The sequence below is a fragment of the Scaptodrosophila lebanonensis genome, unplaced genomic scaffold, assembly GCF_003285725.1.
Source record: "Scaptodrosophila lebanonensis strain 11010-0011.00,11010-0021.00 unplaced genomic scaffold, SlebRS2 tig00001415-arrow-pilon, whole genome shotgun sequence".
NCBI lineage: Eukaryota > Metazoa > Arthropoda > Insecta > Diptera > Drosophilidae > Scaptodrosophila > Scaptodrosophila lebanonensis.
In genome coordinates this window covers 3055199-3069457 of record NW_022060742.1, presented here as the reverse complement: position 1 = coordinate 3069457, position 14259 = coordinate 3055199, and the positions used below count along the sequence as shown (strand labels likewise).

Below are 14259 nucleotides of genomic sequence, written 5' to 3'. Positions count from 1 at the left end.
CAGCTCCCAGTCTAAGTCGGCCCTCTATCTAGACTGGCGCCATATCGCCGATCCCGGCCCATATAGCTATTTCTTATTTCTTGCACTTGGTCGAAAAGTCTTTTAAATACAAATGATAAATTATCGTAGACAGATTGTGTTCATACACAAAATATAATTGCAAGACTGAACCGTATTTATGAATACAAATTTGTTATTCTGTTGGAAATAAATTACTTTCAGTTTGTACAGTAATTTAATGCACGATTGTGGGATTAAAAGATGAATTTTAATTTACGATGGGCACTTGGATGATGACTGAAGCCATACATATAAATATTATACGAGTATATGGGGAATGCAGAATTAAAACCTAAACCTATAATATGAGTTGAGTTTATTCAAAACAATCACTTCCACAATCAAGGATCATATCTGAATCGAACTGTTTTTTCGGCTGATACTAGTCTTTTGAGTAGCTACGAAGTCCTTACAGTGCTGTTTCCTTTCATTGAAAAATGCAATTCCTCCACTAGGTTATAGTCAAACGATTCCAAATCTATTTATTATGAGGAAAAATCATTTACCATACCGAGCAATGAGACGATTATTAAATAAATAATTCCCTTCGAATCGTAGAAACAAATCGACTTTGGCTGCACTTCTGACTTATCCAAATGATTTGTGCGGTTTTAGCTCATCTGGGTGCTTCCGTTCGACATTTCTTAAGGTTACCCCTTTAATCTATTTAATTTTGTTTTAATTTTTGCTAAGTATACGAGTATATTTGGTCAACACCCACACACATATTTTCGATTTGCAAAAAATGTCATGCAGAATACGCAAAACATTTCAAAATTTATTTTTTTAAAGTTTGTTTCAACATAAATTGTAGTGAATTAAATAAGAATTCGACGCTAGACATTAATTTCTGTGCAGACATTTGGTCGCAAAACATAAACAACAACAAAAACATCGCAAAAATGAGTGAAATATTTTAGACAATAGCTAAAAATAAAGCCCATACTGACGACATCACTTTTTCACTTCGCTGCTATTTCGCAGAACAATTGCAAGTTCCTTTTTCCCACACATGACCGTGAAAATTCCTATTACCATTAAATGTAAACTTATCTGTTTCCCATCTGTTGCCGCCTGTCGTGGATATTGAAGGAAAAGCGGCAAACTGGGTCATTATGAAGAAAGGGGAGGCATGTGTTTCGACTCAATTTTATACGCATTGAGGTCAATAAAAGTGTTGTGCTAATTTCTGCTCGCAGTCAATAGTTAACCATGACGATAAGAGACATTGAGGCGGCCGTGACGCTCATATTGGCATGGCAACCCACCCACTATAAACAAAGCCAATTAAAACAATTGCCAGGGACAACTAACCCTCACCGTCTGTCTCATCGTCTTCTATATGAACTGTACTTCAATGTCAATGCGTTTTCCATTGCGCGTGTCTTGAAGTTGTTGTGCCCTGAATCCACCAAAAAGGATATATTCAATTTGGGACAGTATATGTAACAGACAGGAGAAAGAATGTGGAATAGCTGGTGTTTGTCTGTATGAACGTCTTTACTTCAATGACTATCGGTGGTGTAGACTTCAAACTCAATATTGCGCCTTTGTATATGCATTTTACTTTAGATTTTTAACATATTTATTATATCGTATATAGAAAGCTACCCTAAGATCATCGCAAAAAGCTACCAGACTAGTGTCTGAATTAAATTCTAGATTAAATTTAGTACAGACAGTCGAGTGGAACTGTTTGTTTATTGAGAATCGAACTTAACAAATTCTGAGAATATTTCTTCGAACGACTCATTTTCTTATTTTATAGATGGTAATAATACAAAATTAGGTAAGCTTAGCAAAGGTACATGAATATCTCTAAAAAGAAGTGCTTATATTCTTAAGTAAAGACGTTGAAAAGGTAACCAAACAACTTTCTTTTTCAAAAAACTCTCTGCCTAGAGCATCACATATTCGTAGTTTGATCTCGCCTTTGGGTTCTATCTATGTTTTGCTTCGCTTGTGGTTCAATTGGCGTTCGTTCGCAGATAATTTCGCTGATAAAAGCAACCACATTAGTTCATTAGGGCCTGCTGCCATTTTATCGCTGGAATCGGCAAACGGCAAACGCTTTCCTCTCCATTTGAAAGTGAAAGTCAATTTGCGCATATGCGGCAGGTCGGCAAACCAATTTAATGTACATTTTTGTTCATTAATCTTTTCTTTAGCTTACTGCTTTTCTTGTTGTTGTTGCTGTTGTTGATTATTTTGCTGTATGTGCGAATGATTTGATTGTTTGGGTTCCGTTGCTCGCTGCATTTGGTTGGTTGGTCGATTTGATTGATTTGGCTTTGTTTTGCCGTTGAACGCAATCATTTCTTTGTGGCCACTAATTAACATTTAAAATATAGTATATTAAGATTTGATTCAAAAATATCTTCAAAAAATATTTTGTTTTCAATTTTTCAAGCATACTGCACGCATGAAGGTCATGGAAGCTGAGTAACCTTTTTTCTTTAGAGGTAATAGGAAGATGTACATACTTGTAAATTAAATTAAATTATTAATACTTGACTGACGAGTTAAACTTGGATACGAGTATGAGTATGTATAAACCCCATCAAAAGAGGCGTGATAGACTTCGAAAGTTTTTTTTATTTTTGATCATTATGACAAAACGAATAGATGTTGCCATGTACCTTCGTTTGTCTGTCTGTATGAACGCTAAGATCTCGGGAAGTATAAGAGCTAGAACAACCAAACTTGGTATTCCAGCAGTTCCTCTACATCCCTTATAAGTAGATCTCTAGTCTTTCCGATGAAGCCTGCATTCTGCCCGTTCCACTCCGGAAAACCGCTGAAGGGGGATTGAAAAGTTCTTGTAGCTTGTTGAAATCCTGGTCTATTTTCTGAGAGGGTGCTCTGTTGTTGATTAACTCTGTTGCCTAGTAGGGACTAGACTGTAGCCATTGAGAGCAGTAGACGAATCTATCATATCCTAATCAAACTAGGTATGTAGACTCTCCTAATCCCTAGGCAGTACTAGTTTATTTTGTTTTTTGGATGTTTAATTTACAACGCATATAACATACCTTTTTTTGTATAAGGTTTTCCACAGTCAGGCTTACTCGCCTATAACATTCTACTATAGCTTGTTAATCTTTAGCTCGGTTGAAAATATTTTTTAAATACCTATAAATGGTCCACTCCTAGATTTTGCTATATACAAGTAGTACTGCTATAAAAACTTCGTAGCATGAGTAATCGGTCGGCAGCAAAGACTCAAAAACTTGATGCAATGTCGCATTATTATAATGTTTTTGTGTTGCTTTAAATATTTCCTCTGTGGCATAATTGCAGCTTACAGTTTTGTCTGCAACCCAATTCGAGCTTGGCATTTCATTCAAGTTCAGATAGAAACACGTTCATGTTGTTGCATTTGGTGTTCATGCGTGGGTTGTGTTGCAATGGAAAATTGTTTCGCGCCTTTTTTGCGCCTCGATGCATTTCCATAAAGTCAAAACCAAGCAAGTTGGCGTGCCATGGCGTAGTGCTCTTACAAGTACATGAGAGTGTGACTTTGTTTTAGGTATTTTTATGTAGCGGGCAATTGCAGCCAAATGGTTATTATGAAATTTGCATACAAGTTGGCAATTAATTTGCGACTACAATAACAATGAAACGACACACCTATTTGCATGTGTCAAGAAGTTCGCTGTTTAGCTGTCTAGGATTGCTTATGGCATGAGCGTGTCTTTAATCCGGCAAAGACTTGGTTGTAGTTCAGAGTCAGAGTCCGTAAAATCTGAAAACATAAATAGACAGTCTTACAAAGCAAGCAAAAAAAAAGACAACAAACGTGCCTGCTTTGGCATTTTTGTTTTTTTCTCTCTCCATTTTCTATATTTTTTCACAGCTTTACATCTATGAATACAAAAAGGCGGCAACTACATCAGCGGCACGTGAGCATTTTACCAATGAACCAAAAATAACAACAAACATTTTAAACGCACCTAGCCAGCAATGCGCATTTCATAAAGGAAAACATGGGAGCTATAAAAAAATTAAAATAAAAAACCACAAGAAAATATACGTACGAGTATATTTTCTAAATATTCAAACGTAGGCACATCTAGTCTGTCCTGCCTGTCTGTCGCTATCTTCTGTATCTAAAGACCAAAGCCAAGTTTCTCATTGTTCGAGAAAAACTTCACGTACTACGCCCTTGTTGTTGTAATTATTTTTGTTGTGGCTTTTGTTGTTGTTGTTATTGTTGCTGTTGCTGTCGCTTTTGACGGGCGTTCAGCTGTCGATACGTGGCGGCCTGGCTTGGATTGCATCTTCAAAAGCGCTTTGACGTCAACTTTGGGTCTATATTTAGGCGCTTCATAGCACCATGGGGAATACTCTCTGTTCCATTAGCCAAAGCTCAAAACCCTTATGGATCTGTCACGGGCAAATTTAGTTCGAAATGGAGCCTCAAGGAATAGTCCACCACATATACTTATGTGGCAGATGGAGGCGTAGAGAATCTCGTGTTATACGTACATATATATACGAACAGCATGATAAGACATGTCCGCCTGTCCGACCGTATGATCACCGAGAACTTTTGAATTATGGCAGCTAGAAGAAAGTTGTACATGCAAGACTGTGGTGGAGGGAGTCCGACTGGTTCCGACGATAATATCCACACCATGATGATACCACTAGAAATTTGATCGGTTTGATAGCAAACGGAAAATCTTCGCTATATTTGTGATGTGTGCAAAAAAAAAGCAATAAATAAGAAATCCTGGTTGGAGAAGAACAGATTGAAAAAGATTTTTTGTACGGCATCATATGGTATTGATCAATCTATTGACGAGCAATTTAGCACATTTTTGGGAAAATTAGTGCTCATTAGCTGGGGCAAAATAACACTTTCCATGACTACAACGTAATGAACCGACACACTAGCCATTTGAAAATAGGTTACAACAGTTCATGTTTCCCTTTATTTAAGATCTGTCCTGGGTTGGACAATTACTCTATTTTATGACAGGAAGGATCTCACATTATGTGATTCCTGCTAGCTCATTAAGTCGTTTGAAGATTTGTAATTTTCAAAATGAGTGGCGAGGCAAGAACACTATAACTATGGCTACACTACTTATTAGGAACGGATTAAAGCCAAATAGATAAGCAGCATATGTGAATAATGTAATTGTTTTTAGCTAAACTTTCTTTTTTAAAGAAAATTTAAAAAAAAATGTTTCATTTCAGCCTACAATTTCAAGTTTCCGCACCAATATTCAAATATTTTTGTTATGTTTTTTTTATCCCCCTCTCGAAGCTGAAAAAGCTTTTTCCAGAAGAAGTATTAACTCTCCTAAGATGTGGAGTACTGAAGCTATATATTTGCCCCATAGTGTCTGGATAGACATAAAATCACTGATTAAATTTATGCATGCCACGGTATTTAATCCGTTTTCACTAGCTGTGATTTCTTTCCTTTCGTTTTTGGGGGCGTGGGTGTGCAGCAAAAGAATTTCCTAATGGACAATTGCGGGCCCAGGCATTACGTGACCAAACCGTAAGCGCTGAAAAGCCGAGGCGCAAAAAACGAAAGTGCCAAGTGGTTGCAAGTGGCGACTGCACCAACTGACCGTTTATGGCGGCTCCCTCTTGCTGCAGGTGGGGGACGAGAGGGTCGTTGCTATTGCTCCTGGCATTGCAGTCGGTCGGCTGTCTGCTCGCTGGCTCGCTCAATTGCTGCATTGCATCATCATCTTCACGCGTAGCTCATATTTCTCTGAGGCAGGCAGGTAGGCAGGGAGGCAGGCAGAGGCAGTCAGGCTGTAAATACCAAATATAATTGTTTAACTGTCCATAAAAATGAAGAAATAAAAGACCCTTTTGTATGTGCACGCGACGTACATTGAACTTTACGACCAGTCTGTCTGTCAAAGAGATATCTTTCAGTCATCTTTCAGCCAAGACAAATAATTTCACACCAATGTGTTGGCGGCGTCGGCGTCGGTGGCTGCTGCTGCTCCTCCCCGGCAGCTGACGCTTTGCCTGACATCGACTCATCCATCAATTGAAAGTCCAGCAAACCGTTGAGGCAGGTGTCGTGGGGGAAGATCGCTTGACTTGTTATTCAATAGTTGTATATACTATATACATATACTTATATGAGAATCCAATTTTAACGAAATTGATCTTGAAAACTGTGTCCAATTACAATAAAGATAATTGAGCCAACAAACTGCAAGAGATTGCCACGAAAATGAATTCAGGTCTCAGTGTTGGTTTCACATATTTTCCTTAACACTTGGAATCTGATCGTTTGGACAATTATAAAATGAATTAATTAATTTGCACACAAACTTGTCAAATTGCATAAACTAGGCAATATTGTTAAAGCATTTAAAACAAATAGGAACCCTCTACCGGAAATTAGTTTTGTGTTTTACTTTTCCAAGTCCAACACAAACATTTTTTGGCAAATTATCTGCTTGCCTGACCATAGCTTTAGTAAACAAGTAAAAACTAAACATAATTGTCACGTACTTATCATTATACTGATGAGAATAACATTTTTACGAAACTGATCTGAAAACTGTGTCCAATTACAATAAAGATAATTAAGCTAACAAACTACAAGAGATTGTCACGAAAATGAACTCAGCTCTCAGTGTTGGTTTCACATACATATAGTATTTTGCTTAACACTTGGATCTGACCGTTTGGACAATTATTAAGTTAGGCTTGGACACATAATTCATTTGAACACAAATTATAGTATTTAACTATAATATTAACGATAATGTGTTGGATAATTGCAATTTAACACAAAATAGTGTTACTTTCTTCTACACCTTACAGCTGATTTCTTTTCATTTCTAGCATTTCTTCACTTTGTTTAGTTAAGGCACTTAAATGTTGCAATTTATTTTGCATCCACTTGATAGTTTAAGCCTTTTTTGTTTGCCATAAACTTGGGCCATAATGCAGTTTCTTTCTCCTATTGGATTATTTGCAATCGCTGTCTTTTGTTATGGGGAAAAACCTGATTTATTGCTCGCACTAGCACTCGCACTCTACAGTTTATTGGAAAATTGCATGCATCTACGGGAAATTGCTTAATCATTTCCATGCATAGCGTTGCTCGCTTTTAGTTTGTAATCATATCGCCTTGTGAAATTCATTCATTGACTAATTTCTCTTTCCCTCTCTCTGTCCTTTTTTTGCAGGTAAGTGTTGTTCCTGGAAATGGGAAATCGTTGCGTAAGTCAATACACATTTTTGTTTACTTAGGATTGGCAGCGGCATTTGTTATATAATACCCTTAAAAACTGTGCGTCATACGCAGTTCCTTCCTGCCCAGGAAGTGCCTGCGAGCGGGCCATTAAAAAAATGCATTAGCATGATCCAACCGATAGACGCTATAAAATTTGATGAGCCAGCTTACATAAGTTGTACGACTAATGGTTGCACTGCACACTTTGTTCGTCCGTCTCTCCGTCTGTCTGCTATATATCATACTTGGTATATCTGGTAGGTCGGTCTTGCTCGCTCTCTCTCTCTCTCTCTCTCTGGTCGTATATTATCTCATTCATTTGCAACATCGCACACAATCAAATTACGGACTCATTTGCGCAGGCGTCGCGGCCTCTTGCGTTGATTGCAAAAATGAAAAGGCGAACCGTGAGATACCATTATCGTACAACATCTACTGCCTTCTGCCTGCCTGCCCATCTTGGCTGCGGCTTGTCCTACCTGGCCCGTTGTCGCGCCTAACGATCTTTAACCTGCCAGCCATTGAGTCTGAGAGCCTGACCACTCGGGTTTCTGTCCGTCTTCGCTCATCTTCCAGTGCGACGACGTCGTCTTTGTTATTGATAGTTGTACAACATACACAGCCTCGTATCTGTGAGGTTTTTTGTTGTTATTGCATCTTGCGACTGCATTTTATGCTTAAACACGCGCTGCGTCTACCGCCCTCTCTCCTTTTATTTGTTGTTGTTTTTGTCATTTGCAAATCGTGTGGCAATCAGTTTTCTACATTTTTATGCGCTTTTTTGTATGTCTGGACAATAACTCCGTAGTTGTTGTCAATGCTATTAGTTAATGCAGGGATTTCTATTTACTGCTACTGTCGTTAACTGTCTGTATGGCTCAAGTCAAGTGCGTGGCCATTTGACCCGACTCCAGTGAAAGTTGAAGAAAAGTGCATTAGTCTGCACTTTCGGCTTCTGTAGGGGTCTGTTAAGGTTAAGGTCAATTCAAACGTAACGTAAAAACAAAGTGTTTATCTTGAATTTAAGAAAAATGTGGAAGATGGCGATTGTTAATTTTGCGGAGCAAGCCATTGGGTACAGGTATAGACTTGATATGCACATGTTTTGATAGAAGCTGCATACCGACATTGGTGACTCTAACAGCGATACTTTTCGGAGTACAGACGCTCAGACGTACAAACAGTTGTTTTGATTTTTACAAGAATATTGCCAAATAAACGAACAGAATGTATCAATGCTGTTCAGAAATAAGCATTTTTGATGCCACTTTAACCCTTTGAAATTTTGATACAATTGTTCAGAAGGGTTTTACGAATGCATTGAAAACCAAATATAAGTATAAGGTTATAAGATAATCAATGCTCTAGCTCCAATTCTTTACTAAATGTAAAAGTTAAAGTATCCATGCTGATCAACGCTAACTACGTCTCCACTAATTTTGTTTTATCCTCCCACTCTTAGAATATGTGATATACATTTTTTGAGAAAGATTGTATCTTAAAACATTTGAAATTAGTATATGTAAAAGGGTTAATTGAATCTATTTCCGAAGTTTGATAAGTCTAGCACCAATACTTTGCCAATTACAGGAGCTCAGACGTACAAACAGTTCGACACCACAGCATGCCTTTAATAACCCCAAGAATGTAATCATCAAATCAGTCCCATTAAAAAGAACATAAAATTAAAACGAATAAATGCGATTACTAGAACGAGGAAACATTAATTTTTATCTAGCCCAAATGAGCAAGAACTCATTGTGGACTCTTCATTAAAGTCTTATCTGTAGGACTATCTGTCTTTCAAGTTGAAAATCTGTGCAATATCTCAGACGCCCTATGCCCGTTTTATGGCCGCGCGCAAAAGCAGACAATTTATAACACAAATTAAATGCATGAAAATTATGATGAATGCGAAGTAAAATTTATGCTGATGACATACCCAACAATGCCCCTTTGCAGCGCCAATCAAGCAGAGATCCACAGACAGACGGCGGCCCAACTCATAGAGAAGACGCCAATTGCGCCAACTTGGGACGCTGCAGTGTCTGGTAGGCCAAGACAACAACAACAACAACAACAGCAACAAGCAACGTGCATGTCTGTCTGACTGGTTGGCTGCTTGGCTGCTCGGCTGGCTTGTCATCTCAAATCCCCTCCCCCCTCCCCACTACTTGCCTTCTGCTTGTCTTCGGCAAGGCTGCCAAGACAACACGCGACTCGTTTAAATCTCATGGGCGTCACAGCTTCGGTATTTCATTGAGCCGAACCGAATGCTTACCAATGCAGCTGCGCAAGATCTCGGGTCCCGGCTCTTGCGGGGCTCTTGGTTTGGTTAAAGGAGTCTGGTCTGGCTCTGGCTCTGTGTTGGGCTGTTCCTTTGGCTTGAAGCCGAAAGTTGTTGCGTATAAAAATGGAAATTGCAACTTTTTCGTTTTGCCTCGTCGACGTCGCGTCGTTGGCTCCGCTATCGAGTCTGTGTGTCTGTCTGACTGTTCATCCGTCCATCTGTCTATATGTCTGTTTGCCTGCCCGGCGCTTTTGTTTCACTTTCGTTTGCTTGCTGCTTGATTGCAGGTTTTTTATTTTTTTATATTTTTTTTATAAATGCCGCGCGTTGTGCATTTATCACGCTGCCACACATTCATATGGCATACATACGATACCAGAGATCAAGCAGCAACAGCTATAATAACGATTACAACAACAACAATGGCAACAACATCGCCAACAATTGGCAGAGAGTAAGAGTTTCATTTTCATTTAATTGCCGCAAGGCGAGCAGCAGTGTCCGAATCTGTGGCCGCGGCAGGTTCAGGTTTCTGGACGGTTACAACCACTGTTGCTAACCATTGTCGTAGTTGTTGTTACACTGAGCCTTTCGCATTGTCAATGGAATCCAAATCTAAAGTAAAGCAAAGTCAAACTTTGGTACACTGACAAAAAAGAATAGAACATACTCGTATAAAGAGTTTTAAAGATACTCGATTTAAAGATGGATCTAGAGTCTAGAGACCATTAACTTTAACATGTTAATGGTTTCCAATTGACTTTTCTTCAGATCAAAAGTTGCGGATGAAGTAATATTGGGGTTGACATACATAGGGCTATAAATGAATTTGCAAAGCTAACTTTTTGAAGAAGAGAAAAAACTGGAAATTCAGTAAACTTGTCTTGCTTAGGAACTAGGGAAGTCTACATGTGTACTTTATGGAGTCAGTCAAAATTCAACTTTAAAATACAAGTACTTATAAATGTAAATTCGCGTTGAAAAGGTTGTTCCAAACAGTTCCAAATAATTACTCAATCTTTCATGGAATGTGTAATGTGTAATTTTAAAAAACTCTTTGCATTGATATGAATACTAAAATTTATTGATCTCTTTTGATCTAAGTTTTGTGTATCTCTCTTTTCTTCTTAACGTATTCTTTCACAATCCATGGAGATAATGGAGATATAATAATAGGCACCACAACTAAATCAATAAATGAAAACTAAATAAGTACTTAAAATGTGTCATAATCTTCATACATTTTCCTTCAAGGATTTATTTCAAGGATTTTTTAATGAAAAAACTAGGAAGGTTTTTTGATCCTACTATCCACTGGAGTTTTAATGTTAGACTGAGCCTTCATACATTGCTTATATTTATTTGTTTTCAATTTGTAAAAGAAAATAATATATTTCTTTGTAAAATATTGGTTTTACGTTTTTTTTTTACCGAAGCTAACGTCGAGAACTGTAATGTTTATAGATATACTAATTAGCAAAGCAAAAATAATATTTATTTTGGAATAGAATAAAATATTTTAAATGCAAAACCTCTCCTATAACTTTTCGAATTTATTGTTGACTATCTTCATTTGAAGACAGTAAGCAATTAAGAATGTTTTGGTGATTCTCTTTGAAAAATGTCTTTTGTAAACCTTTAGTATTTCTTGATGACAATCAAAAAATAGTGATTCTGTTTGAGAAATTCTTATTCCATAAGCAAATCCTTATAGCAGCTCTAAACTTGAATCCATTGAGCACTTTTGAACTTATTCTCCTTTCTTTTTTTGAGTGTACTTAGTTGTTGTTGTTAGCTAGTTTTTTCTGCCAAGGGTACACGCTCGGCCTGCCACTTCATTTGCTACACTTTCCGCCTACCAAAATGAAGGCGACTCTAGAGGCTACTTGGAGCTGGACGGGGCGTGCGCGAAGTTGCCGTCGCAGTTGTCAGTTACTGCATTGCCGGAACGCCCCCCTCGAGGCCGGCAACCCTTTGTCTTGTAGTCTCGTTGCGGCTAAAAGTTTCAAGCGGCGCCGCCGCCATTGGCAGCCAAGCATCGATGATTGGCAATTTGTAAGTGAAATGTTTTTGGACTTAAAGACCAACCCGGCCCAGCCTTTTGGCCGGCGCTGCGTAAATGCAGCACATATTTTATGCTCGTATGAATGTCTTGGCGTTAGCTTTTTGCATTTTCCCCGAAGTGTCCGCCCGTTGTCGCCATCATCATCATCATCATTGTCGTCATCTTTGGGATTTGTGTCAGTTATGAAATGTTTTCCATGTTGCAAAATTTCCTGTTTTTTCAATATTTTTCGCACTCTTTACGCACTCACTTAGTTTAAGAGGCAGGCATGTCGCTTAGTCGCTTGGTCGCTTCGTGGATCGGTTTGTGGCTAGTCGCTGGTCAATATTAATTATAATGGATTGTGATTTTATTTTTATGCGTGCCCCAAAACCTGTTACAATGCATTCCACAACAGCAGGCTAGTTGCAAAAGGGGGAAGCAAACATTATGTGGCAGCTTGCTTTTCTTAGTATTGCTATAGACTGTTTTGCAACTAGGAAGTTGCGGATGAAATCCAAAAGTGTTGCCCAACGTTATTACACCTTGGAGTTTTAATTTAAAGCCTTTGAGGCACTGCCCGTTTTTCTCTAAGATACAGCCTTACTAATCCCAATTCAAAAAAGTTGAATGCAATCATTAATTAATAAAATATTTGCACAATGTTTTACTGATTAATAAATTATCGGCATGCGGACTTCAAAAAAGTTACTTTTTGACTAACTTGATTAGCTTTATTTAGATTTAACCGAAATGAAAATTACCCCATTTGCGCGTCAAATTTTTTGTATTGCGACTCATTTAACACGTAATTCTTTCAACTCTGCTTTCAATATTTGAGAATAAAAACTTGAATAGCTTTAATTTTACTTAAAACCGAAATTTAAAAAAAAAATTTTTATATATCGCCTCATTTGACTCGATTACCTACCTATTATTATGCAGAAACCTTGTATGATAATTTTTGTGTTTTGCTAGTTTTACAAGTATGCATTCTTTCATAAGGTTTTAAATCTCTATCCCAACTTTTCTAATTAGGATTATGAAGGAATTTTTATGTGGATTCCCATTTCCCTACCACAGCTGTTTATTTATTTCTTATTCTTGTTGTCCACATATATTTTTGACGTGTCAACTACCCCCAAACATTTTTCATGATTTTTATCTATTTACATTTTAATAATCTTGGCCATTATCATGTTGATAAATTCATGGCATCTTTCAACATACCAATATCATTAACCATCACACCGTCAACTCTGCTATGCAGCCGGTCAGAAGTTTCGCGATCTCCCCGTATGAACAGGGAGAACACCAAACTTGACCGATTCAATTTTCCTGCCAATACGGCGACCCAGTTTATTACAATCCATGTATTGCCTCAGTATTGTAGACTCTACAATGTAGAGGATCGATCTGTGCAAGTAATAGTAGTCTTGAGAAATTACTTATTGGTTATGGTTCAAAATTGTGTTGTAGAGTTCAGTAGAAAGAGTTTGAGGATAAATTTGAACGTTCCAAGCTTACTTCCAAGCTAAGGCTATATCTTTCAGTATTCCTATTAATTATACATCCTCTTTACGCTAAGTAAAACGCATTTACCACCCATTAGGTAAATGCTTTCACTAATACAGAATACTTAAGTAATTGACTAAATTCCTCTTGGTGTACACACCCCCTAAAATTCTACGAATTCCATGCTATCGAACGCACAGAAATGCCACAAATTTCAAGCCCGTCGAGCCAAAGTCAAACCGACATCCAGAACATATCGTACACACATAATTCCATCGAACCTGTCTGAACAAAACCAACAACAACAATTGTTTGCCTGCCAACATCATAATTACGTTCAACAGACGAATGCGTTCCACAAACTGCTTGGCCGGTTCCACAAACCGAATTGTACGTTTAGTTCGCGCTCAACAAACGCAGACGACGGTCATGCGAACGCGTTAAAGCGGGAAAACCCTAAAAAAATAAAAACAACAGAAAAAATTAATACTACTAAAAGAATAACCCCAAAACGACGCATTACACAAAACACCAAACAAAAGTTGATACAAAAAGAACCTCTAATGTAATTAAAAGGAAATAAACAAATCATTTTTAAAAACTTTAACTGCGCATGCGCACAACTCACGACGGACCCAGTAGCGCAATTTTCAATTAATAGTGCTGTGCTGGTGTTTGAAAATTGTTTGATCGATTTTGTTTTGAAAGCCAACAAACAGCACCTTGTTAAGGCATTTCAATGGAATATTGCCATAGTGAGGAATAATTCGACGACAACCAATTGCTCAGTGACGTAGGCCAACCATTTATGTGCCACAAAATAAAGTACAGATCTGCGTCAGAATGTGGCCAATAGACGTATGACTTGCTCTTAAAATGCTCTAAAAATATATTCATATTCTATTTTTCGTTGACAAGAAACATATGAACAATTTTAAAGTAAATGTGTTGCCGGTTTTTTGCATTTATATAGCGCTTCTATATAAATTTGTACAATAAGCCGCAACAGCACCAACAAGAACAACAACAACAACTCTTTATAATTTTTCTACCGCGCTGAAATACGCTTCGTGTCCAATGTGAAGTTGAAAATTTTCAAGCGAAAACGTTTACACCATTCTTTTT

General features: G+C 37.7%; 1 protein-coding gene across 3 annotated transcripts in view; it reads left to right on the top strand.

The window, feature by feature from the left end:
• Positions 1 to 14259, top strand: part of LOC115632871 (pneumococcal serine-rich repeat protein-like) — a 154581-nt gene that overhangs the window by 7124 nt on the left and 133198 nt on the right. The gene's annotated exons all lie outside the window — the stretch shown is intronic.